The sequence below is a fragment of the Oryctolagus cuniculus genome, chromosome 7, assembly GCF_051225735.1.
Source record: "Oryctolagus cuniculus isolate XC-2025 breed Fujian yellow rabbit chromosome 7, ASM5122573v1, whole genome shotgun sequence".
Classification (NCBI taxonomy): domain Eukaryota; kingdom Metazoa; phylum Chordata; class Mammalia; order Lagomorpha; family Leporidae; genus Oryctolagus; species Oryctolagus cuniculus.
Genome location: NC_142873.1, coordinates 20673095 through 20692326, shown reverse-complemented (window position 1 = coordinate 20692326; position 19232 = coordinate 20673095). Strand labels below are relative to the sequence as shown.

The window sequence follows — 19232 nt, the reverse complement described above, 5'->3', positions numbered from 1 at the left end:
CATAAAAGGATGTTGTATTTTAACAAATGCTTTCTTTGCCTCTATTAAGACAATTATATCCTGACACTTTGCTAGATTCTCTCATGATTTTTTTAGTGGAGTCTTTGGGTCCCCTATATAAAGAATCATGTCATCTGCAAACAGGCATAATTTGATCTCCTTTCCAACTTGATTTCTTTATCTTGCCTAATGGCTTTTGCTAAAACTTCCAGAACTATACTGAATAATAGTGGTGAGTGAGGTAGGCATACATGTCTGGTTCTGGACCTTAGCAGGAATGCTTCCATTTTTCCCCATCAATATGGTTGTGAGTTTGTCATATATTCCCTTGGTAGTACTGAAGTATGTTACGTCTATACCCAGCTTTTTTTTTTACTGATAAGAACAGATACTACACTTGAGCTTAGCCAAAAGGCCAAGAAGCGATCCCCAGCTTCTTTTTTAAAGATTTATTTTTATTTATTTGAAAGACAGAGTTACAGAGAGAGGTAGAGACAGAGACAGAGGTCTAGAAAAAAATGATGCTAAAATTCATATGGAAACACAAGAGACTCTGAATAGCTAAAGCAATCTTATACAACAAAAACAAAGCCAGACGTCACAATACCTGATTTCAAGACATACTATAGGGTAGTTTTAATAAAAATAGCATGATACTGGCACAAAAGCAGATGGGTAGACCAGTGGAACAGAATAGAAATGCCAGAAATCAATCCACACACCTAAAACCACCTTATCTTCAACAAAGGAGCTAAAATCAATCCCTGGAGCAAGGACAGTCTCTTTAACAAATGGTGCTGGGAGAACTGGATCTCTGCAAGCAGAAGTATGAAACTAGACCCCTACCTTCCACTTTGCACAAAAATCCACTCAAATGGATCAAAGACCTAGATCTATGACTCAATGCAATCAAATTACTAGAGAACATTGGGGAAACCCTGCAAGACATTGGTATAGGCAAAAACTTCATGGAAAAGATCCCAGAGATAGAGGCAATCAAAACCAAACTTGACAAATAAGTTTACATCAAGCTGACTAGCTCCTGCACTATAAAAGAAACAGCAAAGTGAAGAGGCAACTGACAGAATGGAATTCCAAAAATATCTGCAAACTTTTCTCAATGGATAAAGGGTTGACATCCAGAATCTATAAAGAGCTCAATAAATTCAACAAGAACAAAACAAATAATCCCAATTAAGAAATGGGCAAAGGAATTGAACAGGCATTTTTCAAGAGAGGAACTTCAAATGGTCAACAGATACTTAGAAAGTGTCAGGATCACTAGGTGTCAGGGAAATGCAAATCAAAACCACAACTGGATTTCACCTCACTCCAGTTTGAATGTCTCTCGTACAGAAATCAACAAACAACTGCCGGCGCCGCGGCTCACTAGGCTAATCCTCCGCCTAGCGGCGCCGGCACACCGGGTTCTAGTCCCGGTTGGGGTGCCGGATTCTGTCCCGGTTGCCCCTCTTCCAGGCCAGCCCTCTGCTGTGGCCAGGGAGTGCAGTGGAGGATGGCCCAGGTGCTTGGGCCCTGCACCCCATGGGAGACCAGGAAAAGCACTTGGCTCCTGGCTCCTGCCATCGGATCAGTGCGGTGCGCCGGTTGCAGCGCGCTGGCCGCGGCAGCCATTGGAGGGTGAACCAACGGCAAAGGAAGACCTTTCTCTCTGTCTCTCTCTCTCACTGTCCACTCTGCCTGTCAAAAAAAAAAAAAAAAAAAAAAAAAAAAAAAAAAAAAAAAGAAATCAACAAACAACAAATGCTGATGAGGATGTGGGGAAAAAGGAACCCTTATCCACTGCAGATGGATATTTAAAATGTACAGCCATTGTGGGAGACTATGACGATAACTCAGAAATCTGAATATAGACCTATATATGATCTAGCTATCCCACTCCTAAAGAAACTAGCATATGAAAGATTTATCTGTACCCCTATGTTCACTGCAGCACAATTCAAAGTAGTTAAGATATGAAGTCAACCCTGGTGTCCATCAACTGTTAACTAGATTTAAAAAATGCTATATGTATACACTATGGAGTACTACTCAGCTGTAAAAATAAAATGAAATCCTGGCATTTGCAATAAGATGGACACAACTGGAAACCGTTATATTTAGTGAAATAAGCCAGTCCCAAGAAGTCAGATATCATATATTTTCCCTGATATGAGGTAACTAATGGAATACTTACACTGTGATGTATTGAAGTGAAAAGGACATTTTGAGATTGGATGATCGTTTACAGCCCTTGTCTCTACTGTTGAGGAATAGTGTTTTCTTCTTTACACTATTCGTTGAATTCTTTTACTTAGTGTATGATTAGCTTTATGATCATTAAATGGACTGAAAATAGATCTTTTTAAACATTGAGAGTGGGAATGGGAGTGGGATGAGGAAGAAGGACTTGGAGCATGGGGGTGGGGCATAGTGCTATGTTCCTGGATCTATATATATGAAGTACATGAAACTTGTACAACTTAAGTAAAATAAAAAAAAAAGACTTGGCATTAGTTCTTCTTTAAAAGTTGGTAGAAATCATCTGTGAAGTCTTCCAGTCCTGGTCTTTTCTTACTTGGGAGGCTCTTTATTACTGATTCAGTCTAGGCCTTGGTTATTGGTCTATTTAGGATTTCTATGTCATCCTGCCTCAATTTTGATAATTACATGTGTCCAGAAATCTATTTCTTCTACATTTTCAAATTTTTAGTGTTTTTTTAATAATTCCTATGATTCTTTATATTTCTGTCATATCAGTTGTATCATCTCCTTTTTTTGTCTGTGATTTTATTAACTTGAGTTTTCTTCCTTTTTTCCTGGTTATTTGAGCTTACATTCTTTAGGATATACCATAAAATAGGACACAAAGAAATAAAAAATTCCTTGCACCATCTTCTGCTTTCTCAGACACATAAGTAGAAACCTGGATCTGAAGCGGAGCAGCCATGTCTCAAAATGGTGCTCATATGGGATGCCAGTGTTGTAGGTGGTGGCTTAAACTGCTGTGCCAAAATACAAGCCCCTCAAGGAATTTTTTATTTCCCCTTTAATTTCTTCTATGACACACTGTTCATTCAGGAGCATGTTGTTCAGTCTCATTGTGTTTGTATATTTTGTAGAGTTTCTTTTGTTGTTAATATCTAACTTTATTCCATTGTGGTCAGAAAAATATATGGTATGATTTCAATTTTTTTAATTTCTTGAGACTTTCTTTGTGTCCTGTTTTATGGTGTATCCTAAAGAATGTTCTGTGCATTGATGAAAAGAATGTGTATTCTGCAGCTGTGGGATGGAACGTTCTATTAGCTCCACTTGTTCCACGGTGGAGATTAGCTCTGTTGTGTCTTTATTGAATTTTTGTCTGGTTGATCTGTCTATTGATGAAAGTGGGATGTTGAATTTCCTCATTTTTAGTGTATTGGAGATTATGTCTCCCTTTAAATCCATTAACATTTATTTTATAAAACTTGGTGCCCTAACAGTGGGTGCATATGCATTTACTGTGGTCACATCTTCTTGTGAATTAATTCCTTAGTCATTACAAAATGATCTTATTTGCCCCTTTTAACATTTTTTGGTCTTAAAGTCTATTTTATCTGATATGAATATAGCTACTCCTAGTTGCTTTTGATTTTCATTTGCTTGGCATATCTTTTTCCCTCCTTTCATTTTCAATCTGTTTGTACAATAAACACACTTCACCAATAAAAGGTTTGGACAAATACACATTGTTATGTATCCATCATTACATTATAACAGAGAGTAGTCTATCCCCTAAAATATACCCAATGCATCACAACCACTTTGAGCCTCTCTCAGTCACTCAATTGCAGTGATTTTTTTTCTTTTCCAGAACCATATAAATGGAATTTATCACATACAACTTCAAACTATCCTCTAAATCTTAGCAGCATGTATTAAAATTTATTCATGTCTTCCTAGCTTGATATATCATTTTTTATCAATGAATGATATTCATCATATGGAAGTATCACAGCTTATTGATTTATTTAATAAAAGATATCTTGATTCTTTCTTGTTTTTGGAGATCATTAATGGACATTTTCTATAAACATGCACGTGGAGATTTGAGGGCAGACCTGCATTATTTTCAAAGTAGTTGGATAAATACTTTGGAGAGTCACTGCTGGATCTTATGTCAATATTATGTTTAGCTTTGTAAAATACCATCAGTTTCTAAATATGACTGTGACATTTTAATGTAAATTAATATGGGGGTTATTCAAAAAATAAAAACAGAGATACTGTATGATCCAGCAATCCTATTCCTGGGAATGGGAAATGAAATCCAACTATCAGAGACATCTGCACTCCCGCATTTATTGCAACGCTATTCACAATAGCCAAGAAATAGAAACAGTCTAAGTGTTCACCCATTGATGAATGGCTAAATAAATGTAGTGTATATACACAATGGAATATTACTCAGGATAAAAAGGGTGGAACCCTGTCATTTGAAATAATATACATGGAATAGGAAATCATTCTGTTAAGTATGCTAAGTGCAGATAGACAAATATCACTTGACTTCACACATATGTGAAGTCTTAGAAATAGATGATGTCATAGAAGGTAAAAATAGAATGAGGATGGGCAGGTGTTGTGAGGGATGACAGCATCCCATGTTAGAATGCTGGTCAGAGTCCCGGATACTCTGCTTCCAATCCAGCTTTCTGCTAATACGGCCTGGCAAGCAGCAGATGATGACTGAAGTGCTTGGTCCCTGCCACCCATGTGGGAGGGCCTGGACGGGGCTCTGGGCCCCTGGATTTGGTCTGGTCCATTCTGGCTGCTGAGAGCATTTGGAGAGTATGCTTGATCGATCTCTCTCTCTCTCTCTCCCCCTCTGCCTTTCAAGTAGAAAAAAATACATTGTAAAAAGCAAACATTATGAAGTATATAATGATGGTTATCAGAGGATGGGATTGGGAAGGGCAATGAGGAGGTAGGGATCAGGAAAGGTTAATTAATAGGCGCTAGATAAGAGCAATACATCTGGGATTCTAAAGCACAGTAAAATTGTCCTAGATAATGTATGTCCTATGTATTTCTCTATTTAAAAAACCCAGAAGATTCCAGATGCCTTCGTTATAAAGAAATATTGCATGCTGGATAGGATTTATTTACCCTGATAGGATATTACACAATGTATACATGAAATAAAACTTCACATCGTATCCCATAAAGATACACAAATTTCATACATCTGCTAGAATTACAAAGCCCTCAAAACAGGAACAAACCTCAAATAATAGTAAACCCTTCCTTATGTAGTCCAAGTACATAACAGAGTATTCCTAATACCTCCCTTGTGACATTGCTGTCACTCTTTTAATGAATCAGCATGCATGTGCATCTCTCTAAAATTTGGAGGGAATGGTTTGCCCTGCCATCTCAGTTCTCTGATGATTCTAACAAAACTCATTGGTTTACTCTTTGTCCATTTTTAAAAATCTAAATACAGGAGTGATGAGTTCCCTGCTTTTTAGATGTTGGAGTTGAAACTAGAAGTCTTTAACACTATATTGTATTTTTGCTCATTTAAGTTCATTAAAGGAAGATGACACATCCTCAGGATCTAGAAAAAAGTAAGATTCAATCATGACTATTGGTTAAACAAATTAAATGTTCATTTGAAGTAGCTATTACTCTCATCATTTTCAAAAATGTGAAACTAAAGTTCAACAATAAAGCACCTTAGTTCATTGATTGATGGAGTACAGACTTTATCCTGAAGAGCTTTGATCCAAATTTCATATTCTTCCTATAAAGTTGAGAACCATAAAACACCTTTGTAGTTTAGCGTGTCTAATGGTTCACTTACTGAGTGGTTTATGAATTTAAGGGAGGGAGAAACAGTATGTGCTGAAGTAATGTTTAAATTTATAGAAGTTACTTATAGAATACATTCTATATACAGGGTAGGATTTACTTGGTTGAAGGGGAAGTGTTCTTTAGATGTCTTATTAGGTATGGATTAATCAAAATAAGACTATAAGACTATTGTATTGAAATAAGGCTATGGAGTAATATGAAGCTAAAATTCCCATATAAAAAATTTAAAAAAATTAATTACACTTTGCGTTATGCAAATCTTGGCATGTAGTTATTGGTTTCATGTAAGAATGACCAGGTTGTTAACTCTTCCAAGTAACATAGCTATGACATTTTTTTGTGTCTTCCTTCCTACATTGTAAAAATCCAGAGCTTTGTTTACATTGTTTCTGTTACAACAGTGTAGATGTGCCTTTATGACAGAAGAACACAGGAGGGGCATACCGGGGGAATAGACACCTGGTTATGCAGAATGGGAGGCCTTTGTCCCTGCCTGGAGACAATACTCAGCAGATCCTCGGAATGAACTCACGTACACACATCAGTTAAAATTACAGGTTAAAGAAGGACAATGCTAACCAGGAGAAACGTGATGCACCTAAATGCTTTCAGAAGTTAATGATCCAACTAAGTTCTTAAATTGGGCAATAATGTAAAAATCTCCCAGAGATGTGCCTTTAGTAAAGCCTCTCAAATACGTTTTGGGCCTCAGTAGTCCCAGTCGAGCTACTCACTGCGGTCCAGACCTCATCGTTCTAGGATCAAGGCGATGGGAACAGGAGATGAATTTATGTTCTTCCTCTGTAATTTGATATACAGAAGAGTCCTAGAGGGCAGAGGGCGCATTCTTGAACTAGATGCGTTATTTATCTCCACTGGCCCATAGTGCTCTTCTTTCAACATCTCTGGGATGTACACCTGGACACGAGGGCAGCCTGGGTGTGTGTGGAAATTGAGGTATCGTCAGCCCCTCCATGTGGCAGTCTCTAAGGATAATTCCTTCTGTCCCCAGGCTCCGAATTCCTTTCTCATCTTAGAGTTGCTTCTTGTTTGGAGCATAAATGCTCCGAAGTATGACTATGAGGTAAGTATAGAAGAGGACTTAGATTCATGATAATTAGGACCGCAGCACAAAAGTGGGCCATTTATGGGGATTGTGGCCAATAAAATATTTGCTACCGTTAGAAACTTTCTAAAGCACCTCTAAAAGTAGCAATGCAACCTCAATTTGAATAATTTCTGTTACACAGAGTTCCTGATATACAAGTCATTGTTATAATATTTTGGCATAGCTGGAGCTGTTAGAAGTTCATAGCGATCAATAGTATTAAGTTGAACTACTTAATTAACATATAATTATTCTTAGATGTTTAAATTTAACTGAAAAGTGATCCCTGTTAAATGTGAGAGTGGGAATAAGAGAGGGAGGAGATGTATAGTTTGAGACATGCTCAATCGGACTTGCCCCAAATGGTAGAGTTAGAAATGTGCCAGGGGATTCCAATTCAATCCCATCAAGGTGGCATGTACTAATGCCATCTCATTAGTCAAAGTGATCAGTTTCAGTTCACAATTGATCATAATGATAGGATTAAGAGCCAAAGGGATCACATAAACAAGACTAGTGTCTGCTAATTCTAACTGAAAGAATTAAAAATGAGAGAACGATCCAACTTGGGAAGCGGGATACAAAGCAGATTCATAGAATGGCAGATGTCCTAAACAGCACTCTGGCCTCAGAATCAGCCCTTAAGGCATTTGGATCTGACTGAAGAGCCCATGAGAGTATTTCAGGCATGGAAAGCCAAGACACTCTGGAAAAAAAAAAAAAAAAAAAAAGAAAACACACACACACACACAAACAAAAACAAAAACAAAACACCTAAATGAAAGATCTCTGCAAGTGAGATCCCCATGGAAAGAACGGGCCATCAAAGATGGGTACCTTTCTCTGAAGGGAGGAGAGAACTTCCACTTTGACTATGACCTTGTCTAAATAAGATCGGAGTCGGCGAACTCAAAAGGCTTCCATAGCCTTGGCAACTCATCGCAAGAGCCTAGGGTGATTACTGACACCATAAACAAAGAGTGCCAATTTGTTAAATCAACAACAGGAGTCACTGTGCACTTACTCCCCATGTAGGATCTCTATCCTTACTGCGTAGTACAATGTGAATTAATACTATAACTAGTACACAAACAGTATTTTACACTTTGTGTTTCTGTGCGGGTGCAAAATGTTGAAACCTTTACTTAATATATACTAAATTGATCTTCTGTATATAAAGATAATTGAAAATGAATCTTGATGTGAATGGAATGGGAGAGGGAGCGGGAGATGGGAGGGTTGCGGGTGGGAGAGAAGTTATGGGGGGAAAAAGCCACTGTAATCCAAAAGTTGTACTTTGGAAATTTATATTTATTAAATAAAAGTTAAAAAAAAAGAAGTTCATAGCGATCAAATCTGCCTTCACAGAGGACAGAATTTGCTAACTTTCCATAAAGGAAGCTAAGATTGGCTAGGGCTACTTCCTCTGGTGTTTGATGTTGTTATTAGGGAATAAAAATGTGTTTCACAAAAATGATCTCTTGTAGCCCTTTTGAGAGATACTAGACTGGACTGCTGTGGGCTCATGATAATCAAGGTTTAGAGAATAAATTCAATGAGTATTGTGGTGCTCTGTTAAGCCACCTGTGGGGATACTCACATTCCACGTTGGAGTGCTGTTTTGTGTTTGGCTACTCTGCTTCCGCTTCAACTTGCACTAATGCACCTTGAAAGGCAATGGATGATGCCAGACACATGGGAGACTCAAATGGAGTTCCTGAATTTTGACTTATGGCTTCAGCCTGGCCTAAACCTGGCTGTTGTAGCCATTTGGGGAGTGAAGCCGTGGATGGAAGATTTCCCCTTCTCTCTGTCTTCGTCTTCTCTCTTTTCCTTCATCTCTCTGTCACTCTGTGTTTCAAATACATAGATAAATATTTTTTTAAAAAAGAAGAATAAGTTCAAATTTGGAAAATAAAGGCCCAGACCAGGAATGATGAGGAGTACAGGTAAGAATAGGGTAATAGGCGGGTGCCGTGGCTCACTAGGCTAATCCTCTGCCTGTGGCGCTGGCCCCAGGTTCTAGTCCCGGTTATGTACTGGTTGCTCCTCTTCCAGTCCAGCTCTCTGCTGTGGCCCGGGAGGGCAGTGGAATATGGCCCAAGTGCTTGGGCTCCTGCACCCATGTGGGAGACCAGGAGGAAGCACCTGGCTCCTGGCTTCGGAATGGCACTGCACTGGCCGTAGCAGCCATTTGGAGGGTGAACCAATGGAAGGAAGACCTTTCTCTCCATCTCTCTCTCACTAACTCTGCCTGTTTGAAAAAAAAAAAGAGGGTAATAGCAGCCAAGTTATGGCAAAACAGCACTCCAGGGGCCAGCATCATGACTCAGGGTGGTGACCTGCCACCTGCGATGTTGACATCCCACATGAACTCAGGTTTCCGTCCGATTACTCTGATTCCAATCCAGCTCCTTACTAATAAACCTGGGAAAGCAGCAGAAGATGGCCTGGAATGCTTGGGTCCCTGCCACCTAATAGGACACCCAGACTGAGTTCCAAGATCCTAGCTTGTCCTGGCCCAGCCCTGGCGTGGCAGTCATTTGGGGAGTGAACCACAGGATGGAAGGTCTTTGTCTGTCTGTCTCTCCCTCTCTATCTGTAACTCTTCCTTTTGAATAAATACATTTTTTTAAAAAAAACTGCAAAGCCAGCTGGGCATTCAGGAGCCGGGAACTTTGTTAATACCTGCTTAGTTTTCCATTTGGCAATGACTTTGATCCATCGGGACTTTTCTCCTGGCTCAATTATGTGATCATGGTACTGGTGAGTTTAAGGTAAGATGGAAAATATACCCTGTTTGGACAAGCAATTGAAAGATGGGAAAGAGATTCCTTTCCCCCAGAAATGCATACTCTTGCTCCTGTTGACCTAAGGAAAGTGAAATGCTTTCTCCTAGCGATGTCATCATCACAGAAATCCCATCATGCGTTCGTACTTCCACTTTCTCCCTGAAGACTTTACTTTCCTCCTTGGAGGTGTTTCAGAATCCATTAGTTTGATATTATGCAGGTTATCATAAGCAGTGTTTCTGTATGCAATAACTAGATGGAAAATGTTAAATTTAATGTATCAGATTTGGGAAAAATACTTTCCTATCTTCTCCAACTAATTGACCATTATAGCATATTAGTTACAAGTGTGGCTATAATATCAAGGGGATTCATGAAAGAACAAAGCTACTTTAGAAGGAAAACCAGATTCGACCTCTGTTGCTAGCAATAATTTTTAGTGTGGAATTTCCATTGTGTCTCTTTTCTCAGTTGGGTAAAAACTCCATCTTGTCCATTCCCAGCATTTAAAGCTGGGAAGATAGGAGATAGAAAGCTGAGATGCATATGTGGTAGATAAGGGTTTTGGTCAGTTTGTGTCTCTTTGACACACAACTACTCCTTGATACACACCTAAACAGAGGAGGAGACAGCTGGCAGGTGACCTGTTTCTTTTCTTTGGCATGTATGGGAAGACTTCAAAAAGTTCATGGAAAAAAATGAAACTAAAAGATTGCTTTATTGTGGCAGGAAGTAATCTTGAAATTCATGCATAGTTTTTCCCAATAGACATTTACCACAAATGCTTTGAGGCTCCTTTGTGATCTCTCTATACAGTCTCACTGTGTTTACATATCTCCAGTGAGCTGCAAATTACTTAAACAGTTTTCAAATGTGGAGTTTGCTTTTGCTTCTTAGGCTAGTGCCTCAGCATCCCAATATTTTTATTATCACTGAGTTTCAATCTACCGTCAGAGCTAGAGAAGAACTGAGGCCAAGCGGGTAGAAGAAAACACTCATGGGCTGCAATTTAAACAATGCAGTTTCAGTTATAACTTTATTACTCTATCATTATGTGGTATGCAATATCTAGTCAAACATTGATATATATGACAGTTCTGTCTCTTTATTTTCAAAATTACTTAATTTTATTTATTTGAAGGACAGAGAGACAGAAACAGAGTAAGAGTTGGATAGATATATAGACAGACAGACTGATATGCTCTGTTTCACTTCCCAAATTCTGTAAGTAGCCAGAGTTGCACCAAGCTGGAGCCAGGAGCCTGGAATTCAACCTAGGTTTCCCACAAGGCTGGCAGGGACCCCAGTATTGGAGCCACCGCACTTCCGTTTCTCAGGAGCTAGAATTGGAAGTGGAACTGGGACTTGAACCCAGGCACTGCCATATGTAATTCAGGTATCCCAAGCAGTACCTTAATTGCTGTTCCAAGTGTCTATTCCATGTCTTACTTTCCTTAACTCATCAAGCAAATATTTATCAGACTCCTGTGATGTTGGACCCAGGATGAGTTACTGGTACAGAAAAAAAAAAAGCACAAGAACCTCATTGCTTGGATAAGAACAAAAGGAGATCATGAAATAAGGGAGAAGCATCCCTAGAGCCACATCCTGGGAGATGGGATCCTGAGTCCAGGTGGAAGATAGCCGCTTTCCATCGCAGGGCACAGCTAGAGTGCGATCAACAGATAGATAATGCAGTTGACCGGACTTTGACTGTGTGGACTTTGGCTTTGACAGACTTTTGGCTGTGTAGTGGAGTAAGACACCACTTAGGATATCGGCATCCCTTACGTGCTCCGATTCTAGCTGTGGCTGCTCCACTTCTGATCCAGCTCTCTGCTATGTGCATGGGAAAGCAGCAGAAGATGGTCCAAGTGCTTGGGCCCCTGCACCCACATGGGAGACCTGGGAGAAGCTCCTGGCTCTTGGCTTTGACCTGGTCCAGCCTTGACCATTGTGGCCATCTGGGGAGTAAACCAACAGATGGAAGATTCTCTCTCTCTTACTCACTCTTCCTTTTAAATAAATAAATAAATAAATATTTTAAAACATAGAAAAGAATATCAGTGAGAGAATGGGGACTTCCTTCTTTATTGTCTCATGTTAGCAGTGTGATTTTGGGTGGATGACCTCCAGTCTGTGTTCTCATCCATCAAATGAAGATGATTAAGGGAACTTGGTGAATTTAGCTCTGAAACTCTCTCTCCTTTTTTTTTTTTTTTGACAAGCAGAGTGGATAGTGAGAGAGAGACAGAGAGAAAGGTCTTCCTTTGCCGTTGGTTCACCCTCCAATGGCCGCCACGGCCGGCGAGCTGAGACCAGTGCACTGCGCTGCTCCAATGGCAGGAGCCAGGTACTTATCCTGGTCTCCCATGGGGTGCAGGGCCCAAGCACTTGGGCTATCCTCCACTGCACTCCTGGGCCACAGCAGAGAGCTGGCCCGGAAGAGGGGCAACCGGGAAAGAATCCAGCACCCTGACCGGGACTAGAACCTGGTGTGCCGGCGCCGCTAGGTGGAGGATTAGCCTATTGAGCCACGGCGCCAGCCTATCCTATACACATACTTATTATGTGTGTGTGTGTGTGTGTGTGTGTTTATTTGTATGGCATATAATTATCTAAACAAGAAACCAAAACACAGGGCTGAAGCACCTACCCTTTTGCCCTGTATTTGTTGCATTTCTCTCTCATATTTTTACAATAATTTGTTTGTTTCAAAATCAGAGTTCCAGAGAGAGAGGGAGAGAGATCTTTCATCTGCTCCTTCACTCCCCAGATGGTCACAAAGGCCGGGGCTGGGCCGGGTGGAAGCCAGGAGCCAGGAGCTTCCTCTGGTTTTCTCACAGGGAGCCAAACGCCTGGGCCAGTTTCTGCCGCTTTTTGGATCAGAAATGGAGCAGCCAGAACACAAAAGGGCACACATGTGAGCTGCCGGTGCCGCCACCAGCTGTGGCTTTACTGGCTGTGCTGCAAGGCCAGCCCCTTTCTCACTTGTATATGGTTTCCTGTTTCTCCCTGGTGGATCAGTCACCTGGCCCTCATAACTTTTCAGTTGCCATTGTCTTTGTTCACCTGTTAAGCCTCTATTTCTCCTTTTTGTCTTTCCTCTTTTTCCTAAACAAGGAGCCAGGAAGGTTGAGACAGAGCAAAGTTAACACATTTTGGCCAGCAGTTCTCTTTAAGCTGGGTTGGTTAAAACACAGCCTTTTTATATCCTCCATAATGCAGTCCCCTGAGGTCACTTTCTATCATGAAGTTCCTTATCATTTCTTCCATTTACAAGTGTGAGAAGCTAATTTCTTGCTTTTTAAAAATTAATAGAGACTAATTGGAATTACAATGAAGGCAAAATGGAGAGTTATTATGAATTCCTGACATGGATGTCTTTGGAGGAAAATACTTGGAAAACTAAGACAATGATGTATTTTTAAATTATACCTCTTAAAATATTATTACTTATTTTTATTTTAAAGGAAGAGAGAGAGAGGGAGAGAGGAAGAGAGAGAGAGAGAGAGAGAGAGGGAGGGAGAGAGAGAGAGAGAGAGAGAGAGAGAGAGGCAGGGAGGGAGAGATGGGCTCCCTTCTGCTAGTACAATCCCCAAATGTCTGCCAACAGCTGGTGCTGGCCAGACCAAAGCCAGGAGGTAAAAACTCAATCCAGGTCTTCCACATGGCCATCCATGCCCTTGCCATCAAGGGCTCAAGTACTTGAACCACCACTGGCTGCCTCCCAGAGCATGCAGTAGCAAGAAGCTGGAATGGGGAGAAGAACCAGGATTTGAACCCATGCACTCTGATATGAGATGTGGGCCTCTCAAGCAGTGTGTGCACCAAATGCCTGCCTCCAAATCCTACTTTTTATAGGAGTTTCTCATGTTAAAAAATGTTGGTAAATGGTCAAAAAATCATGAAAAGAGAATATATTGCTGCTTCTTTATTTCAAAAGAGTTTAAATGAAATTTGTAAAGTAATACAAAGGGATCCCATGCACCCCATACTCAGCTTCTCATATCAATAACCACCCAATTTAGAGTGTTTTTCTCACAATTAATGAACCACGCCCAGCTTTCCCTATTCCTTTGCCCTCTATCCATCCCAGCACTCCCAGCCTCTGTAACCAACCTTCTATGTTCACACTGAGGTTGTCTTTATTGCTGTTGTTTGGCTCCGATATATGAAGGAGAATATTTGTCTATGTCTGATTTATTTCACTTAACACGATGTCCTCCAGTTCCATCCATTTTGTTGAAAATGACAGGATTTTATTTTTCATGGCCGAGTAGTATTCCTTTGGGTGCAAATTCCAAATTTTCTTGTCTGTTCATCTAATGATAGACATTGTGGTTATATCTTGACTACTACATGGTGGAGCAATTTTCTTTTTGATACAGTGATTCCATGCCTTTTACTTATATAACCAATAGTGCCATCGCTGGATCACATGGCAGTTCTAGTTCTAGTTTTTAAGAGAAATCCCCATGCTATTTTCCACAGTAGCTGCAGTAATTTACATTATAACCAACAGAGTGCAGAAGTTCCCTGATCTCCACATCCTTGGCCATTTGTTGCTCTCTATCTTGTGGATAATTGCCATTCTGAAAGGGAAAGCCTATACTAGGCAAGGGCTATAGACAATAATCAAAAGTCAAAATGTCAATTTTGCTCATATACATTACATTGTTGTTGTACTCTGTATGTTAAGTTACCACAAATCAGGGAAAAACATATGCTAGTTGTCTTTTAGGGGCTGGAATAGTTCACTAAGCATAATGGTTTCCAATTGCTTCCATCTTTTTGTAAAAGATAGTATTTATTCTTTTTTATGGCTGAGTAGTATTTCATCATGTATATATACCACAAGTTCTTTATCCAGTAATAAATTGATGGCATTGGGTTGGTTCCATATCTTAGCGATTGAGAGCTGAATTGCTATAAACGTGAGGGTACAGTTTTGAAATACGCTTTGAAATCAGGTATTGTGATGTTTTCAGGTTGAATTTTTTTTGGAGGGGGGTATTCTGGATCCTTTGTGGTTTCATATGAATTTTAGAATTATTTTTCTATTCTGAAAGAATAGAATTGGAATTTTGATAGGATTGCATTGAGTGTGTAGATTGCTTACGTAGCATGAACATTTTGTTGATATTAATCCTTGTAATTCATGAACAAGGACTCTTTCTATTTTTTGTGTCCTTGATTATTTCTTTCATCATTATTTTAGATTTTCCTTGTAGAGCTCATTCAATTCTTCAGTTACAGTATTCCTAAATACTTTATCTTTGGCACCTATTGTGAATCAGATTCCTTTCTTGATTTCTCTTTCTGCAAGGTCATTCTTGGTGTTCACTACTTTTTGTATGCTGATTTTACATCCTGTAACATTACCGCTTTGGTTTATTAGTTATAAAAGTTTCTTAGTGGACTGTTTGGGTTTCTTTATGCACAATATCATGTCATGTGCTAACGTGGTTAATTTGATTCCCTCCTTTCTAATTTTGATATTGTTTCTTTCTCTTCCTTAATTGCTCTTGGTATACTTCCAATACTCTTTCAATTAAGTGGTAAAAGTGACATCCTTATCTTGTTCCACGTCGGAGGGAAAATGCTTTCTGCTTTCTCCCATTCAGTGGACACTGGTTGTGCTTGTCATAGATAGTTCTATAATTTTAAAGTGTTTTCCTTCTATATGTGATTTGAGTAGGGTTTTTATCAAGGGGATGTTGAATCTCATCAATTGCTTTCCTTGCATCTGTGGAGATGACAATATGAGTTTTGTTGTTTCTTCTGCTGATGTGATTTATAACCTTTACTGATTTGCAAATGTTAAATCACTCTTACGTTCTTGGGATAAATTCTACTTTATTGTGATGCATGATCTTTTTGATGTAGTATTGGATTCACTTTGCTGGTATTTTATTGAGAGTTTTTGCATTTACATTCATCAAGGATATTGGTCTGTAGTTTTTAAAATTTTTTATTAATATAAAGAGAACAGATTCATGTATTTCATAGATAAAACTCTAAGAAGATAACCAAACTTCTCTCCCTTTCTTCCCTCCCTCTCAAACCCCCCTCCTTCAGTCCTTTCTCTCTCTTTTCTCTCTCTCTCTCTATTTTTCTTTACTTTTTGAAACAACCTACTTTAAATTTACTTTTATAATCATAGGCTTAAGGCACCACTAATCATAATGTTCAACAAGTAAAAAGTAGAAAGACCGCAGTTCCACAAGAGTATAAACAAGGGCTAAAAACAACAAACACAAAAAGATCTCTATTTCATTGCTATACATTTTTTGTATTCTATATTAACTGCCACATATTAGAGAAAACATGATCTTAGTCTTTTTGAGACTTGCTTATTTCACTGAGCACAATAATTTCCAGTTGCATCCATTTTGTTGCAAAAGACAGAATTTCATTCTTTTTATGGCTGGGTAGTATTCCATAGTGTATATATACCACATTTTCTTTATCCAGTCATCAATTGATGATTGATGGACATCTGGGTTGATTCCATATCTGAGCTATTGTGAACTGAGCTGCAATAAACAGGGGGATACAAATAACTTTTCATATGCTGATTTCATTTCCTTTGGGTAAACTCCCAGGAGTGGGATGGCTGGGTCATGTAGTAGATCTATTTTCAGACTTTTGAGGCATCTCCATACTGTCTTCCATACTGGTGAGATCATTCTTCTTCTTCTTTTTTTTTTTTTTTTTTTTTTTTTTAAGGTAAGCAGTTCCCTGTGGTGAACTTTGGTAACATTAAATTGAAAGTCAAATGAATTTCTATATGAAATTCCAATGAATTCTATATGAACCCTCTTTGCTTTTGAGTTGCCTCTCACAATTCTAGATGCTATTGCTATTGAGTTAAGTGCTTACTAGTATCTATGTGCTTCCAGATCCAAGAGGATTTCTCAGGGGGGAGAATGCTGTGCTTCCCTCCTCAGTGAGGAGTAGAAAATGATTAAGAAATCCCTTTTGGCACTACAGGGAAAACACAGCAATGACATAAAGAGACACCTGGATGCTTAAGCTCACTCTAGCCTCCCTCTGGAGCTCTTAGCTGTTCCTGTCCCCATCCATATAACTCATGAAAATCAATACTTTATTTTGTAGTGGACAATGTCCCTACCTTTTGTGTCAGGAAGCTCGTCTTCTCCTCATTGTTCTATTACCCGGAGCCACCGTTTCTTTGTCTATAAAGTGGCCTCATCATGGAAGCCACCTATAGATTCATGAGAGACAAGTGGCAGCATAAAACATTTCAGTCAATGTCTGGTGCACACTGAGAGTTCAATAACATTAAAATTATTTGACAGCTCCTATTGTTATTAGTTACATCTCATTAGCATTGTTTTTAATGTTTCTTAGTGCCTCATGTACCTCTGAACAAGCTTTTCAATTCCTGGGATTCTTGGCAGCTGAATGACCCAGAATTTTACTTGGATACAATTCTTTTAGGGGTAGTTCATAGCAGAGACGCTGAGAAGATTCCTGATGGCTACCACTAACCCAGGCAAATTTTTCACATGATCATTCTTTTAATGTGTCCCTTGTGTCCCAAAAACCTTGTCTGAGGTGTGAAATATGCTGTCCCTGATGTTACTGTTTAGATTAGAGACAAGATTCTGACCCACGGACTCTCTTTTTATCAAAGGTAGTTCTCATTCCCCAAGTTTCTTTGGTTGTCAGTTTCCACTGACACTTTACACTTTGGTAGTGTACTATCAACACGCAGAAACATACAAGTATATTTCTAATATTTTATCCTGAAATAACACAAGAATATCATGAAGTTGGAAGCTCACTTGTAACCACTGGGCCAAGTGTGCCAAGCCTGGTTTAGAGTAATTCAGAAAGATACAATTTTACATGGCTCCTATGTATGGACTTGAAGCCAACAGTCCAATGTCTCCCTGCCTTCTTTTTCCAAGTTCAAGTCAGAGCCAATTTTGTTCACCCTTTCCCAGGGGACATGATTTTCGGTCTTCTAAGGCTATGTGATTAATCTTTGCTCCAGGTATGGTCTGAGAGAAATAGAGCACAAGACCTCTCCTATTATTTGGGAATGATATATCTAATCCTGCATTAACATTTGAATAGCATCATCACATACTGAACTCACTGCCAGAAATCTTGGGGGTTAAGCTACCTTTCTTCTATTGTATCCTGCAATTGATTTTCTTAACTTAATGCAGGGCTTTCCATTAACAAGCAAAACGCTTTGGCCTGTGAAATTGTTACTGGTCCTGACTCTCCTCACTTGTCACAGCATCTACCTTCCAATAATTCATGTGACTCCATGCTGAACTTCTGCTGTATCTAGAAAAACAAAATAATCCCTCAAATTCATTCCGAAGATTTACTATCTTCCAGCATAAATCATTACACACAGAAAACAAATAAATATGTATTTCTTTATACCACCATATAAAAACTGGGAGTCTTAAGGAAAGTGAAAGAATTCATTTTAGGATTAATGACAACAAATGTCTTCCCAGCATTTCTTGCCATAGCATTTAGAACAGTCATATGATTGGACTGTTTTAAGAATCAAATTTGCACACAACTTTCATGGATGTTTTCCTCTCAGTTGTACCCTCAACAACTTGCAATGTCACATAGAACACCAGCGCCTTACCATGTCCCCTGGGACAGCAGAATTCTGCCTCCACTTGCTCCAGTCCACCTCACTGACTTCTCTGATCTCCATTCTTCTCCCTTGGCTGCATGCAGCCACATTGTTTCTTCTCACTTGTTGAATGCGGTACATTTATTTCCTTTTCAGGATCTTTGCACTTGTAGTTCTGCTACCTGAATTGCTCCTACCCCAATCTTTAGTGATTCGTTCTCATCATTCCAATCTACGATCAAGTGCCAGCCCTCTGCAGGGTTCTCTTCGAGCCCTTATTTGATATGCTCCCTCTTCCCATTTATATCCTGTCCAAATTAACCTCATTTTAAAGCCAAACCTTGATGTATTTTCTATATAGAACTTGGGACTAAGGTAACCCTATGTTTCATTTACTCCCAGGCAGTCTCTGTTGATGCCTGTTTTCCTGGTATAGTGGCTAATTACTCTTAATAGTGTTCTGGTTTACTAAATTGCTTATTTTATTTATTTTGAAGGACAGAGAAAGAGAGAGAACCATAGAAAGAGTGCCTATATGCTGGTTCACACTCCAAATGCCTGCCGTGGCTAGGGCTGGGCTGGGCTGGGCTGGCCTGGGCTGGGCTGAATAGCCAGGAATTCAATCTAGGACTACCATGTGGATGGCAGGGACCTAAGCACTTGAGCCGTCCTCTGCTGCCTCCTACGGTCTGTGTGAGTAGGAAGCTGAATAAGGAATGGAGCTGTGACTCAAACCCATGTACTCTGAAATGGAGTGTGGGTCTCCAACTGGTAGCTCAGCTGCTAGGCCAAAGGCCTGACTCAGCGTTCTGGTTTAAATACTAAGATACACTTA

At 39.5% G+C, this 19232-nt stretch overlaps 1 pseudogene; it reads right to left on the bottom strand.

Annotated features, from left to right (window-relative positions):
• Positions 1 to 299: 299 nt before the first annotated feature.
• LOC127493765 (U2 spliceosomal RNA) lies at positions 300 to 427 on the bottom strand (annotated as a pseudogene).
• Between the last annotated feature and the right edge of the window lie 18805 nt (positions 428 to 19232).